At 42.2% G+C, this 19057-nt stretch overlaps 1 protein-coding gene across 1 annotated transcript in view; it reads right to left on the reverse strand.

The window, feature by feature from the left end:
- pvalb6 (parvalbumin 6) overlaps nt 1-18636 on the reverse strand; it is a 31777-nt gene extending 13141 nt beyond the window's left edge. Inside the window, exon 1 of the mRNA XM_029508253.1 lies at nt 18471-18636. The gene's annotated coding sequence lies outside the window, so the exon portion shown is untranslated. The remainder of the gene's footprint in view (nt 1-18470) is intronic.
- Nucleotides 18637-19057: the final 421 nt, after the last annotated feature.

Here is a 19057-nt window from a genome sequence, read left to right on the forward strand (position 1 = left end):
GTTCATAAACACAGTCATTCAGTATTGGGCTCGTCCAAAACAAGGGTGACCTTGAGCTCAACCCGTGCCAGAAGGCATCTTTGTTCAGCACATGTGGAGCACTGGATAACTGCTGCTGATATGTCTCACTCATGACTCATGTGCTGACACGGTGCCTGAGCATCAGCCATGCTAGCCGCTCTGTGAGACTGGAAGCTACAAGCTAAAGTCTCACGATAAACAGTGACTTAATGTCATTGTGGTTTTGAGCAGGCGAAATGTTTGCTATGTTAAGTAAGCATCTTAATCAGATGGGAGTCGATGGAAGAATGGGAGCATTTGCTAATCAGAGATAAACAGCTGAGATTGAGGGGAATGAGATCTATTTTGGGGTATTTCTACATAAACCAACAAAACACGCTGAGGGATAATGAGAGCTTAGTGAGCTGAGTGGTTCATTGGATTCTGCCAATAATTGTTTAGACAGTGTGACTGGGTAGCATTGTGCCATGTCATAAGGGTGTTTACCCTGTTTTTGTAAGTATTTCTCTATGATTTCGTTCTGACATCCTTACCTCTGGACCAGTTTATCACCCAGTAGATGTGACTTAAAGCGACTAAGTTTAGTCCGATACATGCGGTCAAGACTTCTCTCATATCACCCTCATCTCTCATCTTTTCTCTGGTGGGTCTCTACTTTTGTATGTATTGTGACACCAACTCTATGTACTCATGCATTTTTATCCAGAACTTAACACAGCATAAAAGATAAAGAAGAGTGAACAACACAAACACACAAACGCACATATAGATCCAAAATCCCAAGACAAACCTATAAATAATGGATGTCATACACAAACACCCCATACAAACACACAAACCAGGAATGCAGGACAGAGCTTTGGTGTCTGGATGAGCAATGCGATTGTGTGATTCACACAGTATCTGGTGCCGACCTTGACCAGCAGAATACTGTGAATACAGACAACAGGTGTCTGGGAAGAGCTGAGAGTGACATCTGAAGTAAAAATGAGTTTTAACACCGAGGGTATTCAGACAGAAAGACGGAGAGGGGAAGTTAAAAGTTGAACTGTGTACTGTCCTTCGTTTATTAACTTGATGTGAGATTGAAGTTAAAGCACATCCTTTAGGGAGGAAAATTGATTAGAATAGATTGGAATGAAACGGAAATATATGGAGATACCTAAAGTAAGACAGACATTCAAAAAGTAGAGATCAAACAGATGAGGGTTTAGTGTGTGGTCACTGGTGTCCCTAGAGGGGAGGCATGAAGTGACAGGCAGCCTAATATCACTCAAGTTTATATGGAGGGATTTATTTATATTGGTGAAGTTATTTAAATTGGGTTTCGTTGAAACTGAAAATGCCTGCGAAAGATAAGATTTGAAATTTGATAGAAAAAGGGTCATATTGGGCAAACCTTTAGCTGCGAGTGAGTGAGAAGTGATTCAAAATGTATTTATTTTTATTTAACAAATATTATGAATAACACGTCGAGAAGATAAGGTCATGTTCCTATTTTATAAATTACACTTACTATACTGTAATAAGAAATTGTGTTTAATGGCTGTCTGTCGTAGTAAAATGTAATGTAGGTTTTAATGTATAATATTAAAAATTACATACAATATTGGTTGCAACTACAATGTAAATCGTGACCAAGAGACATGTGGGCCCACACAGGATTGTAAACAAATGACAGGCGGGAGCTTTAATGATTGAGCTATGGTTCATACGGCTCATTAAACTATCTGTTCTGGGGAACTTTAATCTCTTTTGTGTTCAGACCACACGCAGTCCGATTGGTATCAACTAATGCATCCTAACTGAAAACCATTTTGGAAATTCAAAAATCCTTTTATCTCTGAAAGTTGTGTGTAACTTCAAAAATCCCTTGATCTCTAGGAAGAGAAGAGTCTCATTTTGGAGCACTACAACAAGCGAACTGCAGATGAGTGGAAGAAATCACTGAGAAAATGACTTTCCACTTATAAGCGCGTGTATGCGATACATCAAGACACACGACAATACGCATTCAGCATACATGCAACATGCAACCTTCTTCCGACTCTCGTAGTTACTAAAGAATTGTTTGACCTTGAAGCCCAATGTGAACAGAGAAATGTGTTTTAGGACATACAGGGTGTCAGCAGTAAAGTCTATCCAATTCCAACAAATCACCAGTGTCAGGCAATAGAAAAGAGAAAATATTTGAGGATTATTCCACCTTTAAATCCTCTCAAGCTTGAATTATATCAGTGCCACATGGCCACATCTGCACATTGTGATAATAACCAACACAGACAGGCCAGCATTCATATTGCCCTTTTTTAATTCAAGGGCAAACTGGTGTCACTACAATAGTAGATCCTTCATGTAATATAAACAGTAGAGCAATATCAGTGCCAGCGTTCGTGGAGGAAGAAACACCTGTCTGCACGGTCATCCTGCAGTGGGATGACTTTATTTTACTCTTTATGGGCTGCAGAAGTTCAAGAGCCATTTCTGAGTGAATGGTCCATTAACACACATTATACTAACTGGCTAACAGTTTGCTGTACACCGAAAGCCAGCCGCATTGCAGCTAAAATCTCATCCCACTCAAGGCCTACCTACTGGTGAAGGAATCTTCTGGCTGACACTTTCCAACTCTGCAAGGCAGAGAGGAGGGACCATTGCCATCATATCCATTCATCAATAAAATGCTAAATAGGAGGCATTAGTGGACATTAAATGAGAATAGCATCAATTGCATGGGCCTTCAGTTTAATAGTGGACCCATTTATCTATGTCTCATAATGTGCGTGAGCTTGTGGACGTACTGTGACAAGACATGTTTATCTGACTCGACAGATGAATTCAACCATTTAGCTTGTTAGTTGGAGCAAAAACCGTGTAAAGGTAAAAGGCCATAAATAAACACAGCATAGAACTAAGACACAATGACTAATCTCTTATCTTAGCAGGGCTGCGCATGCTAGCTGACATAAGCTTGTCTGTGACACGAGTTAGCTTTGGCTAACCATGTTAAGATGGCCACCAGTATTTTTGATGTGGGATTTTTCAGACATTAAAGAATAACCCTCTGTGAGGTTACTTGCAGTATAGACTGGCCATAGAGTAAATGTGTGTATCCATGTGTTGCACTGTGGGGAGGAGGTCAGGTTTAACACGAGAGGGACACTATAATTAAGTCAAGTTAATGCACCATCATCTCGTGGGCATTGATCCACTCCCTGCTAATGTCCCATGGTGGCATGACTGGTTAGACTTATTAAGTACACATCCAAAACCACACTATGATTTTATTAGGGAGCAGCACATTCAGTCATTTTGCACTCTGAGGAATCAGCCGCCATTGCCTTCAGGAGGTCGGGCATGAAAGATGTTTTAATGCAGTAACTGCTTTATTTTTTTCTCCTTTGCAGAACAGAAAAGCAAAGTCTTATTTCCTTATCAACGGATATTGTAATAAGAAAATGTCACACCATGTTTATTTCCGCAAAAATAAGTAAATTGGTTTCATTGTAATTCCTGCATTAAAATGAGTTCAGCCAAAGCTAGCTGTGATGCATTTCCAGAAGAGATAGTGCAGAGTGTAGTTATAACTGAGCAGTTCGGCTGAGGTGTCACCAAGCCTTTGAACAAACTCTGCATCATTCCTGACTTTTCAGGAAAACAGGCATCATAATCTCTTGAAGAGTGGCTACCCCTGGTTGTTCCCTCTGCAGGAACTCATCAAAGACACGGACAGAGACGCACCTGGGTCATCCTGTATTTCAACATGTTGAACAATGATATAAACATACACTTGGCAATAAGTCATATGAACAGTGATGTAACCATACAAAGTGGTTAGTTTTTATGTTGTGTTTAATGTGACATAGCAAATGGAAGGTTTACAATGTCACAAGACGTAAATAGAACATGGACATATTAAATATTCATAGAAAGAGATAGTTTTTCATTGAATTATTTTTCTTTCATTCCTAGTTTAATTCTATAGAAGAGAAGAGAAGGGAAGAGAAGAAAGGAGTTGTTGTAGAAAACAGTTTTGTCACAACCCTGGAAAAAGCATCTGCCTCAGGATTCAATTTCATCTTAATTTTTCTCTCTCTCTTGCTTCTATGCATTGCTTGCTTTGGATCAAACAGCCACCTCCAAATGCAACTTTGCAGGCCTGTGGCTTTCCCTTTGGCTTGTTCACACTGACACACACCTTCGTCATCTGCTCTTTATCGCAGTTATTCCATGAGTGATGACTTATCAATCCTCTACATTAACTTTTTAACCTGCTACCTCCTCCATTATAATCATGCACATAAAGCTATACACACAAATATAAAAAATGCTGAGTGGTCATCAAGTGTCTGACGTCACAGCGTCCGTGTGGAATAACTCAGTGGTTTCTATCAGCCTTGAGGAGGCATTGCACAGTGATTAATAGGCTGTGAGAAGCGCAAGCGTCAAAATGCTTGTGTAGGCATGTACAGTATACATACATGTGTTTATGATCATGTGCATCAATAGTATGTAGGCTGAATATTAACCATAATCAGCACAGTATCCATTATTTTATAGTCTAAAGTGCAACAAAAAGTGTTGGCATGAACATTATTCAGTCAGAGCAGCTCTATATCCTCACAACCCAAACTACTGTCACGCTGTAGTGTGAGTGTGCGTGGTTGTAAATATAGAGAGAAATGAGGAATAACAGACGCCCTATGATCAGTACTGACCCACAGAGCCTGGGAGGATGAATATAGATCATTACTTTGACCTTTTTGTTTCTACATGAAGGTGATAGCCGCTGCACCCGAGGGAGTCAGTGCTCAGCGGTCTGTATCAAAAGTCAGACACATTATGGGCGTCCAAACAGTTTTGTGTGTGTGCAGGAGGCAGCAAGCTGAGCTACAGGATGCACAATGCTTCCTGAAGCACAGCGCTCCGGAGATTATTCTCTTCGGTCATCTTGCAGACAAAAGAAGATTAAGGGACTGCAGATCCAAAAGATGATAAGTGAAAGAGTGAGGGGGCAGGAAACAAAGAGAGTGGAGGATAGAAGTGTCTGATTTAGTGTCTTGCCCTCATTAGGATTTGGTTGATCGTTCATTCAGAAGCAGTTTGCCGAGTTCGCCTGCTTGCTCGAAACCTCGACGATACTAATAGTTAGGAAACACACATCTGCTCACGCACTATTCTCCCCTCCTTCTTCCTTTCTCGACTCACATCACACATCCGCGGAGACATGCACGCACATGCATTTGTAGTCATTCTTGAACTGGGCCTGCCAATACAAACTCTGGACACGGAATTGGAGCTGACAGATGAAGCAGGTGAAGAGAGGACCAGGGAGGCGGGGAGGGGGGGAAAGACAAGGTGACAGGCAGGGGGAGTAATCAGGAGAGGCATGTGATGCTGGAACGTGGTGGGTGCAGGAAGAAGACGGTACAGATGAGACAGAGAGCAGAATGAAGTGAAGGGCCTGAGGTCCTCTATAATAATGCAGCTGCTCTGATGTCAGCTTGATGAGGGGACAAAGTGCTCATGATTCTCTGACAAGACGTTTTATCTTACCTTTTCCATCCTGTGAAGCCTTTCCTCCTTCCCATTCAGGTATCACACAGCAAGTGTGAAGCAACTCTGTTACTCTGAAGGAATATTTGGGAATATAATTTTCTACCGACACAAAATCACCCAAATAATAGGAACTCAAAACCAAATGTCTTCAAGTGTCTTCAAGATGGTTTTCAAAGGGCTCTGGATTATTCATATTTTGATTATTTTTCTGAGCACCACGTGTCTTTCCACTTGTACCTCCAACCCATGTCTTCCTCCACACCTTCCGATTCCCTTTTTCTTTCTGGTGGAAACATCTCTTTTCAGGGGAGTGCTGGCAGCTGTCAGTCACGTCAAGGTCGACGATTGTTTTCTCTCATTTCATCTTCACGCCACTCATCTCAATTCAGATGAGACGATACGTGATTAGCTGCTGTGCCTCAATGAGCATCCTAAGCAGCTACGTGTTTCATATCGAGCGCAGACAAGTGGCCACAATTTTGATAGGAAATTTAAGAAAAATCTAAATTCAGGCTTCAACGTGCTGTCCCATGACTCCACTCCAATTCTAATAATTCTAAAGACTGTGAGAGGTTGTAGTAGTGAGTGACTCAGCAGAGCGACTTGAAGCTCCAGAGTGGGATATTCTTGCTTTTACACCTCTGTAACAGCTTTGTGAATGAAATTTCCCCGTATATCAAGTGGCAGAGCAAGAGAGCAAATTTTATTCTCCTTTTCAATCATGTAGTAGAAGTTTGTTTACTTGAGTCTGTAAAATGACTTTATTGGCACGTCCTTCCAGTTTCTTTTCCCCTCCCCATCACATGAAGTGAGGTAATAAACCCAAAGAAGGACTTTCTGCAGAGGCCAGTCAAGACCTCCAGATTGCAGAATAATTACTCTCTGCTAGTTGCACAACCTAAAAAATGCTTTCTGGCTTGGCTGAATTTGTGAGGGTGAGTGAAGGAGGTGACTCCTTCAAACTTTTATTCATTTAATGGCAAAGTGGTGCACTTCCAAATTGCCCCTAAAGCTAAATAAGAAAACGGTAGACAGTAACAATACAATCAGGCTTTTCTACCCACTCTCATTGTGTGTTTTTCTGTTTTGTTTTGGTTTTGTTTTGGCCTCATTCTCTCTTCCACTCTTGGTTTTTTCTTTGTTTCTCTATTTCCTTTTTGGATTTCATTTCCCTCTTTTGTCAATGTGCCTCCTTTCTATCCTCATGAAGCTTCAAAGAAAATATTTCCTTGCAACCCAAATGATTACCATCATCTATCTCTCTGCCTCTCCCTTCATCTATTTCCCCTCATTTGGCCTCCCTTCCTCCGGTCTCACTGACTCTCTCTTTCCAATTCTCCCTGCATTAATTTAACATCCCTTTTTATTTTAGCGACACATATACTATACATGGTCGAATCACTCTTCTCTCCTGGCACATTTTGCATCACCCCTAAATCCACGATTCCCCCTCTTCCCTTTTATCTCTCCTACTCCATTCCTGTGTCCCTGCAACCCCCCTGGCAGGATCATTTGGCTTCAGCAGACGGGCTTTTATACTCCAGGTGTGCTGCATTGAATGATGACCACAGGAGACCCAGAATGTGTGTCTCTCTCTCTCTCTCTCACACACACACACACACACACACACACACAGTGAGCAGCAGCCCCATCTTTGCACCACCCTCTTTGTGCCCAGCATTTCCTTTTTTTTCTTGCCTCCATTTCCAGGAAAACTATCTGTCATGTTTTGCCAGTCAGCTTCTGCTACAATACCTGAGTCAGACAATAATGGTACCATTCTGCTCCTGTACAGAATGGGTTGGTAAAAAACCCACTGTGCATGTGAAGGACGCACACACGAGCTGAGGGACACAGACGTATATAGGTATGTTACTCACAAACGCATACAACCAATGTGTATTGCAAACAATCTCCACATCCAGCACTTCCTCTCCTAGGCTATTATTCTCTCCCCCTGTGCTCTTTCCTCTCTTTGTCTCATTCCAAACGGAATAATTCATCTAGCCGATTAAAAGGACAGCAGCAGAGTTTCAAAACTGCCCTATCATAATATTGCCTCCATGCTTAATGAGGTGTAAAAATGGCTATTATAACCAGTTGGAAAAGACAGAAAAATTACTGTATCTGAACGAGGCTCTGGGTAAAACCAATCTTTTATGGTAGAAATCAGTAAAACGTGTGACTGCCAAAGAAAATTTCTGAATTAATTACATTTTGTATTGATATTTGTCTGACTTGAGGGACAGATTTATTCAGTTTCTGCATTCATCACGAAATGAAAATAGCCCTATTGTCAATAAGTACAGTCAGGCTTAGCAGATAAAAGGTTTTGAAAGGCAGTGTAGAGCAACAAAACTCGTCATTATTTCCAGTGCATCTTTTGTCATTGTGTGGAATAATTTGGTATTCCTTGGAAAATTGGGCTAAACTACTTGCACGAAACGGCTCCATTTCAGTGTGTACTTTGCCACGGCAGTTTTACTTTTCTATAGGCATGAACACTGACATAATGAAACTATGCTTGAAAGAAAAGATACACTGAGACGTCCTTTTGCTCTCTGTTGCTCCACTGAGCAGGAAATCCAAATGGCCTGGGATGTACTGTTCCAAGCTGCAAGAAAGCGAGAGAAACCATCTCCTCCAAGATAATAATGGAAACACGCGATTTCACAAAAACTGACCTGTCCTGACCCTGCCTGGCAAAATCTACCCACACACAAACAAAAGATATTGTGTGTGTAACATTTCTCCTGGTTTTCGACAACCCTAACCCTAACCCTGAGTTGATCCCAGCATGCGCTGGTTCGGAGGTAGGTCATTCTGGAGAGGATGCTATAATCTGACACATACAGTACAGAAGGGATTGCGGAGGGAAACCCGCTCACCGCCCATGTCACACACAAACTATGTGTAACAGTTGCACGTTGAATGTAGCTAAAAATGCGGTCTAAAAGCTTGCCTTGAACTCAAACAACACAGATGACCTTGACTTTGACAGCGAAACGTGTTTCTGAGCGTTGCCTGTGATCCACCTCATCATCTGGCAGGTTGCATGTCACTCAGTGATCTTTGCTCCTCTTTTTCTTTAGTATGCTGCTTCATCCTTTTTCCCGCCATGCACTCTTGTTTTATTCTTACAATACAGAGAGCCTGGAGGCACACAAACACACACAAGAAACTTACCTATACACCCATTCATTCATATGCACACACACACACAAGTATATATATATATATATATATGTTTTTGACAGTGATGAATCATGCAACAGGAAAACTAAAGAGGAGCTTCACAACTGAGAAATCATTCATGCTTATACGTTACTGTCATTTGTCATTGTTCTTATTGTTCTTTATTGTTATTTGCTCAACAAGCCACGTAACTGAGGGATGACTGGCTCACTATGGTCTCTTTGAGGGGCGATGCAGCCAGTGTGTGCGTATATGTGTGAGTTAGTGTCTCTCCAGCTGAAAATACTGCAGTCTTTCTCATGCCCGGCTGGCTCCCAGCAGTGTGATGTAAGGGCCTATGTTTGTTTGTTTTTTTTTTTTTTTCTGGGCAGCTTTAAAGTGATGGAATCCGGTGTGGCTGTGTTTTGTTTAGGGAAAACACTAAATCAAATGAGATGGTACCGCAGAGGATTTTTTTGTGTGTTGGTTGCTGATGCACTTGGGGCAATGAAACACAAAAATGTTTTAAGCACTATGTAAATGGGGTCAGAGAGACTTATGGGAGAGACGCCCATTTTTCACCTATAAAGACACACACTTTCTCAAAGCAGCTATTCACTCTTTCACACACATTCACAAAATTTTAAGTAATAATACAATCTAGCCCCCTGGCCTTTGGCGCTGATAGTCCCACTTCCCCTCTTCATAACCCTTTCCTCTTGTTTTACTTTGTTTCCTCAGATGTTGTCACCCTCTCTCTGCTCCACGTAATTTGAACGAAGCCTCGACAGGGTTTAGCTTTCCACAGACAAATGGAGAGATCCTGTCAGGTGAGTGGCAGGCTGGCATGTTTGCAATGGTGGATTCTGAGATCTGGCTCACTGTACCCTGTCTGCAAGATCATTGGCCAACCTATTTAAGAGTAAGAATTTAACTTCTGCCAGATTGTAGCAGATGTCGACCATACAAGGAGGCGACAGCATCTTTTAATGTCCAGCTCAAGGGCACTACAGGCTTCAGATAAAGAGCCCAGAGGACTAACCAAAGGCCAAAACGAGATTTAAACGCACCCACCATCCCAGTACACACAAAACACACACGCTCCTTAAATTCTGTTTGAGATTAGATTTAGTTTTGCTGGAGCTCATAGAAACACAGTGGAAAACGAGGGGTTTACAGCTCCTGCTATTTTCTCCCAGTTTGCTGAAGATGCAGGAGATCACTGGCAAATATATGAAATCAGCAATCTGTAATTTAGATAGAGGGTATTAAAGAGGTGATTTGAAGAGAACTTTAAAAAGCTTCAACAGATGATGTCATCCGAGTTATCTCGTCTTGGGCCAAAGACCTATTAGATTTGATGGATTTGAAAGACGTGTGGGGATGCATTAAATGAAGCATGATGCATTAGATTCAGTGTTTTAACCTGCACAAGAGACAAAAGGTTGGCTGCTTTGGTTTTGACCATTCATGCTTCTAATCTGTCGTATAAGCAGGTTTGCCACTAAGTGACTTTTTCAGTAGAAATGTGTGAAGTGCTCCCAAGCGCTGAGAATACCAGAGTCACAAGATAAAAAATAAAAAAGTGCCAGCGTTCACATTCTTTCTTTAAAATAATGACGTTTTGCATATTCCCTGCTGTACAGCACAATGTTGCAGACTGATGTTACCAAATTGCTTTCTTACCCAAGTTTGATTTTAGTCTTCAAAGCACAAAGCTTTATTGGTCATCATTTTTTTTATCTGACCTGAGTCAAAAGATGTAATAACAGCAATAAGGAGGTAGTTTTTGGCCAGTATTGAAGAGAAAGTACCTCATGCCATCGTTAGCCAGAGTAAATTGTGAACTACATCTTTAGAAGACTTTCAAAATCCATTATGGAACAAAGCTCAAGTAACACCTCGCGTTATCTCCTTTTTATCTTCCCTGTCTGCAAATGCATCTTCCGTTGCTCTCTTCATGTTCTCTCTCTCAGTGTGTCTCTGCGTCTGGCTGTCTTTGTCCACTTATCTTTCTCTTTTTCGTTCTTTTTTTTTTTTTTTTTTTGTAGAACAGCTTTACCACTTCATTGTTGTTTCCCTTTTCTTCTGGTGGGACACACTCCCGTTTCCCATTTCTCTCTGGCCTACAGAATCATGAGCTCCCCAAATAAAGAAAGGAAAACACAATTTGTATTCCGGACCATGTTTGTGATGTGAGATGAGACGGTGGTGAAAAGGAGCAGAGAGGAGAGGAGTTGTTCAAGTCAGTGTTTGGAGACTGCTTAAATTCATCCTACACAAAATGGTGTTTAAGGGTATCCACATACATTATCTGTGGAGTTGTTTCCTCTCGAAAAGGGCAGTTTGACCTTGAATCATCAAGGCAAACTCGCACTCGCACTGCAACTGTCATCCACTTTATGTCATTATAATCCCTTTCACTGCTGCTACTACATGTAATTGGGCATTTATCAGGCAGAATATTATTCGTCCATCTCATTTTGTGCATCATTACACAAGTGGTTTGTATACATGACTTGCTTGCTCTGCGCTTGAGTTTGCTGGTGGTGGTTTCAGATGGACTAAATATAGACTCACAGTGTGTCCTCGCAGTATGATAACGCTGTGTTCAGTGAAGTAGGAGAGTAAGTGGGATGGCTATCCGTGCATTGCAACTCAAGTGTTCATCACTGCGCTTCCCTGAGTGCTGGTGGCGTGCATGCTGCGTGTACAAGCATCTCATCTGAATCTGCATGAGTGAGCAACGCTGCCACGCACGTATGAGTGTGCACATGGATGCCAATTTGTGCCAGGATGTGTTGGTTGTCTTGCATCTCTAACTCCGGCAGCGATGCCCAGTCAGCAGCAGCAGCTGATACTCTCTTGTCGCTGACAGCAGCTCCTACAGTGCTGCAAGAAAGAATGCTCTCCACTGACCTTGCAGCAGAAAGCCCAAACAGTGTAAGCAGCAGTAACACACCCTCAACTGCTTATAGACAAAGACACAGGCGGCAAAAACATACACACACACACGCACACACACTCCCCCTCTCAGTCTCTAATGTTCATTCTGACACTGAGTTCACATTCAAATGCTTACAGGGACTTGCCTCAGGCCTGTTTGCCAGGGCCACACTTCTTACAAAGCCAGAGACACCGAGCAGGGTGGAACATGCGCAGGAGGCAGGGGGTGAAGGGTGGGATGTAATGGAAGTATATCTGCAGTCATTCATAAAGAGACTGTAACTGAGTCATAGCTGCTGGGAAAAATGAACAGCGATACAGTCAACGCTACACACTTGTGTTAAGGTACACGCTCATCCACACGTGTGTGTAGAGACATCACACGTGTGAAGGGTAATGTTCGATTTCGAAAACACTGTATCCAACACCTCGAGGATTACTGGACTTTACGTGATGCATCTGTTTCATTATCAGTCAGATACAAGTTTCCAAGCATGCCAAACTGAACCCAGAGTAAAGATTGCAGACCCCACCACTAACAATGAAAGGTACTACACAGAAATGCCATTGCAGAATGTTGGCACACCCCAAACTCAAGCATCAGTTCACATCTTCTCATTTACTGATTACAATCTTGGTGGCTTTACATCAAAACCCATCATCTGTGGGGAAATTCTCAGTATTGAACCATGTTACAAAGCAGACGATAAGGCAGTGATTGAGAATGAGGGACAGCATAAGTTTTGCAGAGTGAGTGAAATGAAAAGTGGAAATGAAGGTCAGATGAAAAGGGACTACTGTAAAGAAGTGATAAACAGCCACCCTGGCCTTCCTTCCTGTCTGCTGGGACGTCGCCTGCTGTATGATATTTAAGGGGATGATTGGATGTTCGTGTTCCGAGGCCAAAGCCACAGATCATCTTGCCTAATCTCTACTATTGACAGGAGCTGTCATTCACTTTGTGAATTCTCTTCTGTCTGACACTGTGTTACTCCACATCAGCTCGAGAAGTTTCAAGATCTCTGTGCTTTGCACTCTGTCTTTCTGGAAGCATTTTCTTTTCTGACACTGGGAGCCAAGAACTTCTTCACTTTGAATAAACATTCTTTTAAAGCTTTTTAAAATTCTGAAATTCCTTTAAGAAGGCACACAGTCAACATGTAAAACTGCAATGTTGTCCTTTTTCACCCTTTCCTTTGACTGCCAATGATTTCCATTACTACCTGTTTTTGCTTGTTTCCACTTAAAAATTTCAAGAATGTAGTCAGCCCTTTAAAAAAGACTTTCATAATATTTACTCATTTGGTTGCAGTGATGTTGCAAAATCACTTCCTTAATATTTAACTAGAAGCTTGAAGCTTACCACTGCCTAGGAAGGCATTGCCATCTGTAGCAATGCTGTGTTCCCCAGTGATAAAGGCTTTGAGTTTCTTTGACAAATTAGGTCACATCATCCTCCTATTTAATTTTACTTTTGTAAAAAAGGGCCTGTTCTAAAATAACTAAAGTCTCAATCCATTTTAGCTCACCCTCTTTCCCATATGACCGCAGGTCCGTTAATGATCTCATTTAAGAGGTCATGAGTTTTCTAATTGGAAAAGGACTGACTCCTGTTGCAGCGGGCTGGCCTGTGTGACAGTCTAAATTTAGTATTGACTCTTTAACCTCAGTAAAAATACTCACACCTCTGACACCGCTATGCAAAGAAAGACGCTCGTCCAATCTTTCAAATGGCTCAAACAACTTCTGGACCAAAGTCCTCCCTTAAGGAAAAAAAGTGCTTTGCTTTCATTGCATTTACAGAAAGGTGGCTAACTCTTTAACCAAATATGTGCTTTTGTATGTTGCTGTGATACTGCTCCACATCCTGTATGGCACAACAAAGAGATGGACAGGCAGATATTTTAGATACGCTGCAATGAGAGCGCAAACACGGATACACCAAAATCATTTAAATAACAGGTATCGCAATTGAGCCATCAAGTGGCAGAATAACACCTGAGACCTTTTCATTTGCTGCGTGCGATGCCAAGCCACAATATCTAATGTTTCCATCGATGCTGGTAACAGGCGGCTCGGCTCCAGCCAACCACAAGCATGCAGGCCGTGGTATACATTAACAGACTTCCATCGACATCCATCGGCACCAGTGTCTGCAGGCACACACGCAAAATGATTGTAGCCCCTTAATCCTGTAACGGTGGGCATGTGTTTCGGTGATCATCCTGCTTATCAGTGAAACCATTAAGCACTCTCCAGATGTCAGTCGCTTCACACAACATCTGTCCTTGACCTTAGCAATGAACACTCCAGAGAGTCTGTCTGCTGATCACAGCCTAACGTTTAAGACCATAACAGTCACAATGGCGTTTTTAGTTTTTAGTTTTTTTGCATAAATGTAATTTGTTGGCTGAGGGAGAAGAGAAATGTGTGTCAACTGTGACCTGTTCTGCATCAATAAACAGTTTGTTCGCCGGTGTGTGCACCTGTTTATGCATTTTTTTTTGTATCCGTGTGCATCTGTGGTACAGCGTGTTAACAGAGGATTTTGTTTGCTGCATTTGTGCTTTAGCAGAAGAATGAAGTCATCATTGGACATTAAGTCTGACTGGCACCAAATCCCACCTCGCGTTTTCTTGTTGCCTTTTTTTTGTTAAATCCCAGAATAAAACTGATAAACAGTTTTTCTTTCTCTTAAATCAAACCCTCATTTTAATCAATGCCTTTTATCAAGAGCTCTGAGCACTGGATTAATTGTGCTTTTCATGACAAAATGCAAATTTCCTCTGAGTGACCCCTGTTCCATGGTGAGGAACGGTGTTGTAATTACCCAGACACCCTATTAAGTGGCAGAGAAACCGCAGAGAGGAGGTAACCATATGCTCTGTGTTCAAATTTTATCTTACAGTCATATGTCTGCTCACAGGTGGTGGAGGATACGATGAATAAGGAGAGGAAGTTAAACACTAAAGATTTTAAACAGTGAGAAGAGGGAAATTAGGGAGCATATGGAAAGTAAAAAAAGATGACAGAAATCATTCTCCGTTTGTTCGACCACAGGAGCCTCATGCTTCTGACTATTTGCTGTTTGTAAAACCAATTCCTGATACTGTGATCGCAAACCCACGCAGACAACCATTACGTGACATTTCCCAGTAAAATGACATTTCCCTGTCCAGTCCACCCACTGGTAGGTTTCCATCCTCCTTACTCACACTCAGCAACATTAGAGGAGAGAAACAACTACAGGGCATTTAGAAAGGCAGGAAATTGATTGGTCCTTCTGCAGAAATACACAAAAAATGCACACACATTCATGCCAAGATGCAGTCATCACCCCAACCAACGGAACTGTGCTTTAGTCATGTCAATTCTTAATACAGTCCCACAGAAAGCAGCTGAGGCAATGACAGACAATGATGTACTGTCAGTGCAGTTGAGCAATACATATGTGGTCACCGTGTGTTTCTGCACTTTTGCCCATTTTTAGCTAAAATTGTAGCACAACAGCAATAACACAACAAAGCCAGTTTGTCTGATACTCAACTGCTTTGGATCATATCTGACGAGCAAAGAGTTAAAGATGAGATCTGAAATTAATTTAAATACCTATGGTCCGCAGAGGCCTCTAGTTTTATTGAAATTATGAAATAATGATATCTCATAAATGAGAATTGACAACAAACATTAAGACCCCCCTTTGAGTGTAATATTTCTGGTGTGCTTTACATTCAGCACCGTCTTCAAGTCTAAATTTCGCTGTCCAATATTTTGGGACTGAAAACGAGTTTTCCAGGCTGATTACTAACTTGATTTAAAGGTTGTGGATTTGGTAAATATATTTTTAAGATGTAAAATCATACAGACATCACCATGCTCCAGTAATTATAATCAGGAATGTTTAGGACAGTCTTTCAAAGCAAGACTAAAGATTCACCACGTAGTACATTAGGTGGTGGAATAAATTTCAGTTTGTGAGGCCTACGGGCAACACTGGGGGAGTTTCTCTGGGAAAGGGTATACAGGAGAAAGTTATTTGACCAGCATTGGGCAAACTGCTGCATCATTCCCAGCCTGCTCTCATTCTTTAAATGTGTGAAGCTCCTTTTGTGCTGCTTCTCCAAGCGGATTTTTCATTTTGTTGCAACACTTTTCATATGAAGATATGCTGATAACAATATTCTGCATCTGAGCCAAGCACAGCATCGACCGGCTCGTGGAGGTCTGTGTCCAAATGCATGAGCTGGGATAGGGAGTAGGGGAGAAGTAAGCACAAACACACACACCCACACACACAAATAGAGAGACTGAGAGACAGAGATGTAGTTTTTTCCTCTGGACTGATGGGCCACAAGAGCCACCTCAAAAGCAGAATTTAGCAGCACTTCAAGTCCCAGCACTTAATTAGAGCGCTTAATAACCTCAAAGAGCACACATTTTTAATACACACACACATACACTGAAATCCCACTTAGACATTTGTTGTTACTTAAAAGCCACAAAGGCCTAAATTTCTCTAGAGTAACTCTCCACTCTTGCGCAGCTCCACACACTCTGTTTTTTCCCCCTCTGTCCTTTTCAAACACACACAAGCACAGAACTCTTTTGATTCATAAATTGGCGTACATAACTAACTCTCACTCTCTCTCTCTCACTCTTGCACACACACACGCATACACAGGTCTCCTCCCTGAGGAGCATTACATCACACCTGGGTATTTCACAGTCCATGGAGCACCACACTCATTAATTCCCATGAAATCAGCAGAAGATATGCTGCCGTGCATCATGTCAGACTTTTAGATTTAATGGGGAAGAAGTGATAGAGTTTATGGGTGTGTATGATTTGTGGGTTTACTGGTGTATGTGGGTAGCACAGGCTCCACAGGGATGTGTTCATGACCATTGTATACATTGTGTTCTATATTATCCTGCTTGTTGAGTTCATTTTGTTCAGCATGTAAGTCTGTTGATTTATTGCTTTGTGTACAAAACCCACTTGTATGTGTACGCCGTGTTTGATTTGGGCCCGTTTTGTTGCCTTTAAATACTGCTTTGATGATACTGAGCGCCTAATGTATTCTAACTTTCTCCAAATAGGACTGCTATAAATACATTACATTCTGCCCAACAGCTTGGCTTCATGCCTCCTTATAGCAAGCCAGAAATTTTTTAAAGTATCTCTAAAATCCAATCATCTTTAACCTTGATGATGTCCATCCTGTACTGCACTGTAAGTGCAGGAAAAAACATTACACTCATTCCTGCATACCTTCAGTGTCTTCCCATTGCTCCCAAACTACTAAGCAAGATACTTAATTCTGTTCATAACTAATAAGCCTGAGTCTGAGTGTATGATAGACCTCTAGAGCACAAATATATGTGAAGGGAAATACGATCAGTTTGCCAGAGAAAGCTTTCAGAATGCCAGTGTATGTCTATATTTGCAGTCCACAATGACTTTGCATTTCCTGCCATGGCACCTAAACTACGAAATGAATTACTCTTCAAATCCACATTACCACATCATTTTGGTTTTGCATTGTCATGGATGACTTTGTGTAATTTTTGTTTTTTGGATTATTTTGTCCGCCTTTTACTTATTTGCCCGTCTGTTGCTCAACTTCATATCTGAAGCCCCCTCACCCCCATTCCACGCCACTTCATCTCCTCCTTGCCCTTAAAGTCTTAATGCAGCAAATCCGCCCCCCCCCCCACCCTACTCCACCCCCTCCCCTCCCAAACAAATGTCACTTTCTAATTGGCCAGCATTAACGTGTCAAGAGCACATTGCTGTTTGGATAGTTCTTTAACTAGGGGTGTTGCTGGTGGCAGCGACATTGTGCCAAAGACAGTGGTGGGGACAGGGATGACAATCTGGAACAGCACTGAGAATGACGCAATGAGGGAGAAAGAGTTAAAGAGGAGGGAATAAAAAAAAAAATAAAAAATGTCTTCAAGTCTGGTGCAAAACCAATCACACCCCAGTCACGCCCATGTTTGCGGCGTTATGTTGTTTCAATCCAAAAATGAAAATGCACATTGTATGTCAGGCAACTCCTCTGCATTATTGTGTAGTATGGACTGTTAATGTACAAGCGCACACCCTGCAGTTTCATTCAAGTCTCTACTCTGAAGCCTTAGCATCACCCCCACCACCCCCCCATTATGTCCCCCCCTCTTGTTCTTTCACACATACACACACAATGAAGTACATCAGGCACACAGTGCTCGGGGAACCAATCACCATCCCCTGTTTTCAGGTCCTGTTTGTGAATGGGATTTTTACGCGAGAGGAGGAGGAGGAGGAGGCATCACTGCGATTGTAAGCATGCAGCTGCTACAGCTGGGAAGCATCAGCATCCCATTCTTATTTTTTCCTCCATGACTTGATATGTTCCTCTCACTCTCTTCCGGCTGTTTTCTTGATTTTTTTTGTGTGTGTGCGTGTGTGTGTATGTGTGTCAAGGTTTGTGTTCCCCGCTTTTTTCTGTTTTGATGCTGCAGTGCATCTGTTTCAGTGCTCTTCTGTCGCTTTTTTCATGACAGTGTCATCACTGTCATCATCATCATTTGCATATTGTCTCCTTTACATCTTTTTCACTGTCCTGCCACTTTCCCACTCACTGCAGAACAGCTCTCTCTCTACTACCTCTTTCTGTGCTTTTCACTAGTCATCCTATCTGCCTTCTAAAGCTGCAGCTGAGGTTGCAGGTAAGTTGAATGACCATCAGCAAGACACACACACAAAGACACGCATAGGCACTCACCTCCAGTGACAGGGTCTTCGTCCCGAGTGCTTCTGAAACCTCACTGGTTAAGGAAAAGCGATGAGCCGGAGAGCTTCTGGTGGCTGAAGAGAAGTGAAGGACAGAAAAAGAGAGAAAGAGAGCAGAAGTGAGATGAAAGACAGGAGAGAGGGGAGAGAGTGAGAGGTATGAAGAGAGAGTGAAAAAGAGTGGACGGAAACAGGCAGACCCTGCGATCCAGGAGGAGGAGGAGGAAGAGGAGAAGGAGGGTGCTCAGACTGGCTGGAGGTGAGATGAAGGGGAGGAAGAGAGAGGGAGGGAGTGATAAAGGGAGAGAGAGGGAGCGAGCGAGGGTGCGCTGGATTAGGATAGGAGGGGATTGTGTGATGTTTGAGAGGAGGAGGAGGGATTGCCGGGAAGAGAGGGAGAGGAAAGTTGGTGGCAGGAGGGAGAAAGAAAGACAGGAAAGAATGAAAAGGTGCTTTGATGGGAGAAATGGGATGGGGTGGGGTAAAAGGGTGAGGCAGATAATAAGAGAGGGGAGAAGGAGCAAGAACCACATCAGAGGTAGAGAATATGATAGGAAACATTAAAACAGCTTCATACAA

This window comes from Echeneis naucrates, chromosome 8, assembly GCF_900963305.1.
Source record: "Echeneis naucrates chromosome 8, fEcheNa1.1, whole genome shotgun sequence".
Classification (NCBI taxonomy): Eukaryota; Metazoa; Chordata; class Actinopteri; order Carangiformes; family Echeneidae; genus Echeneis; species Echeneis naucrates.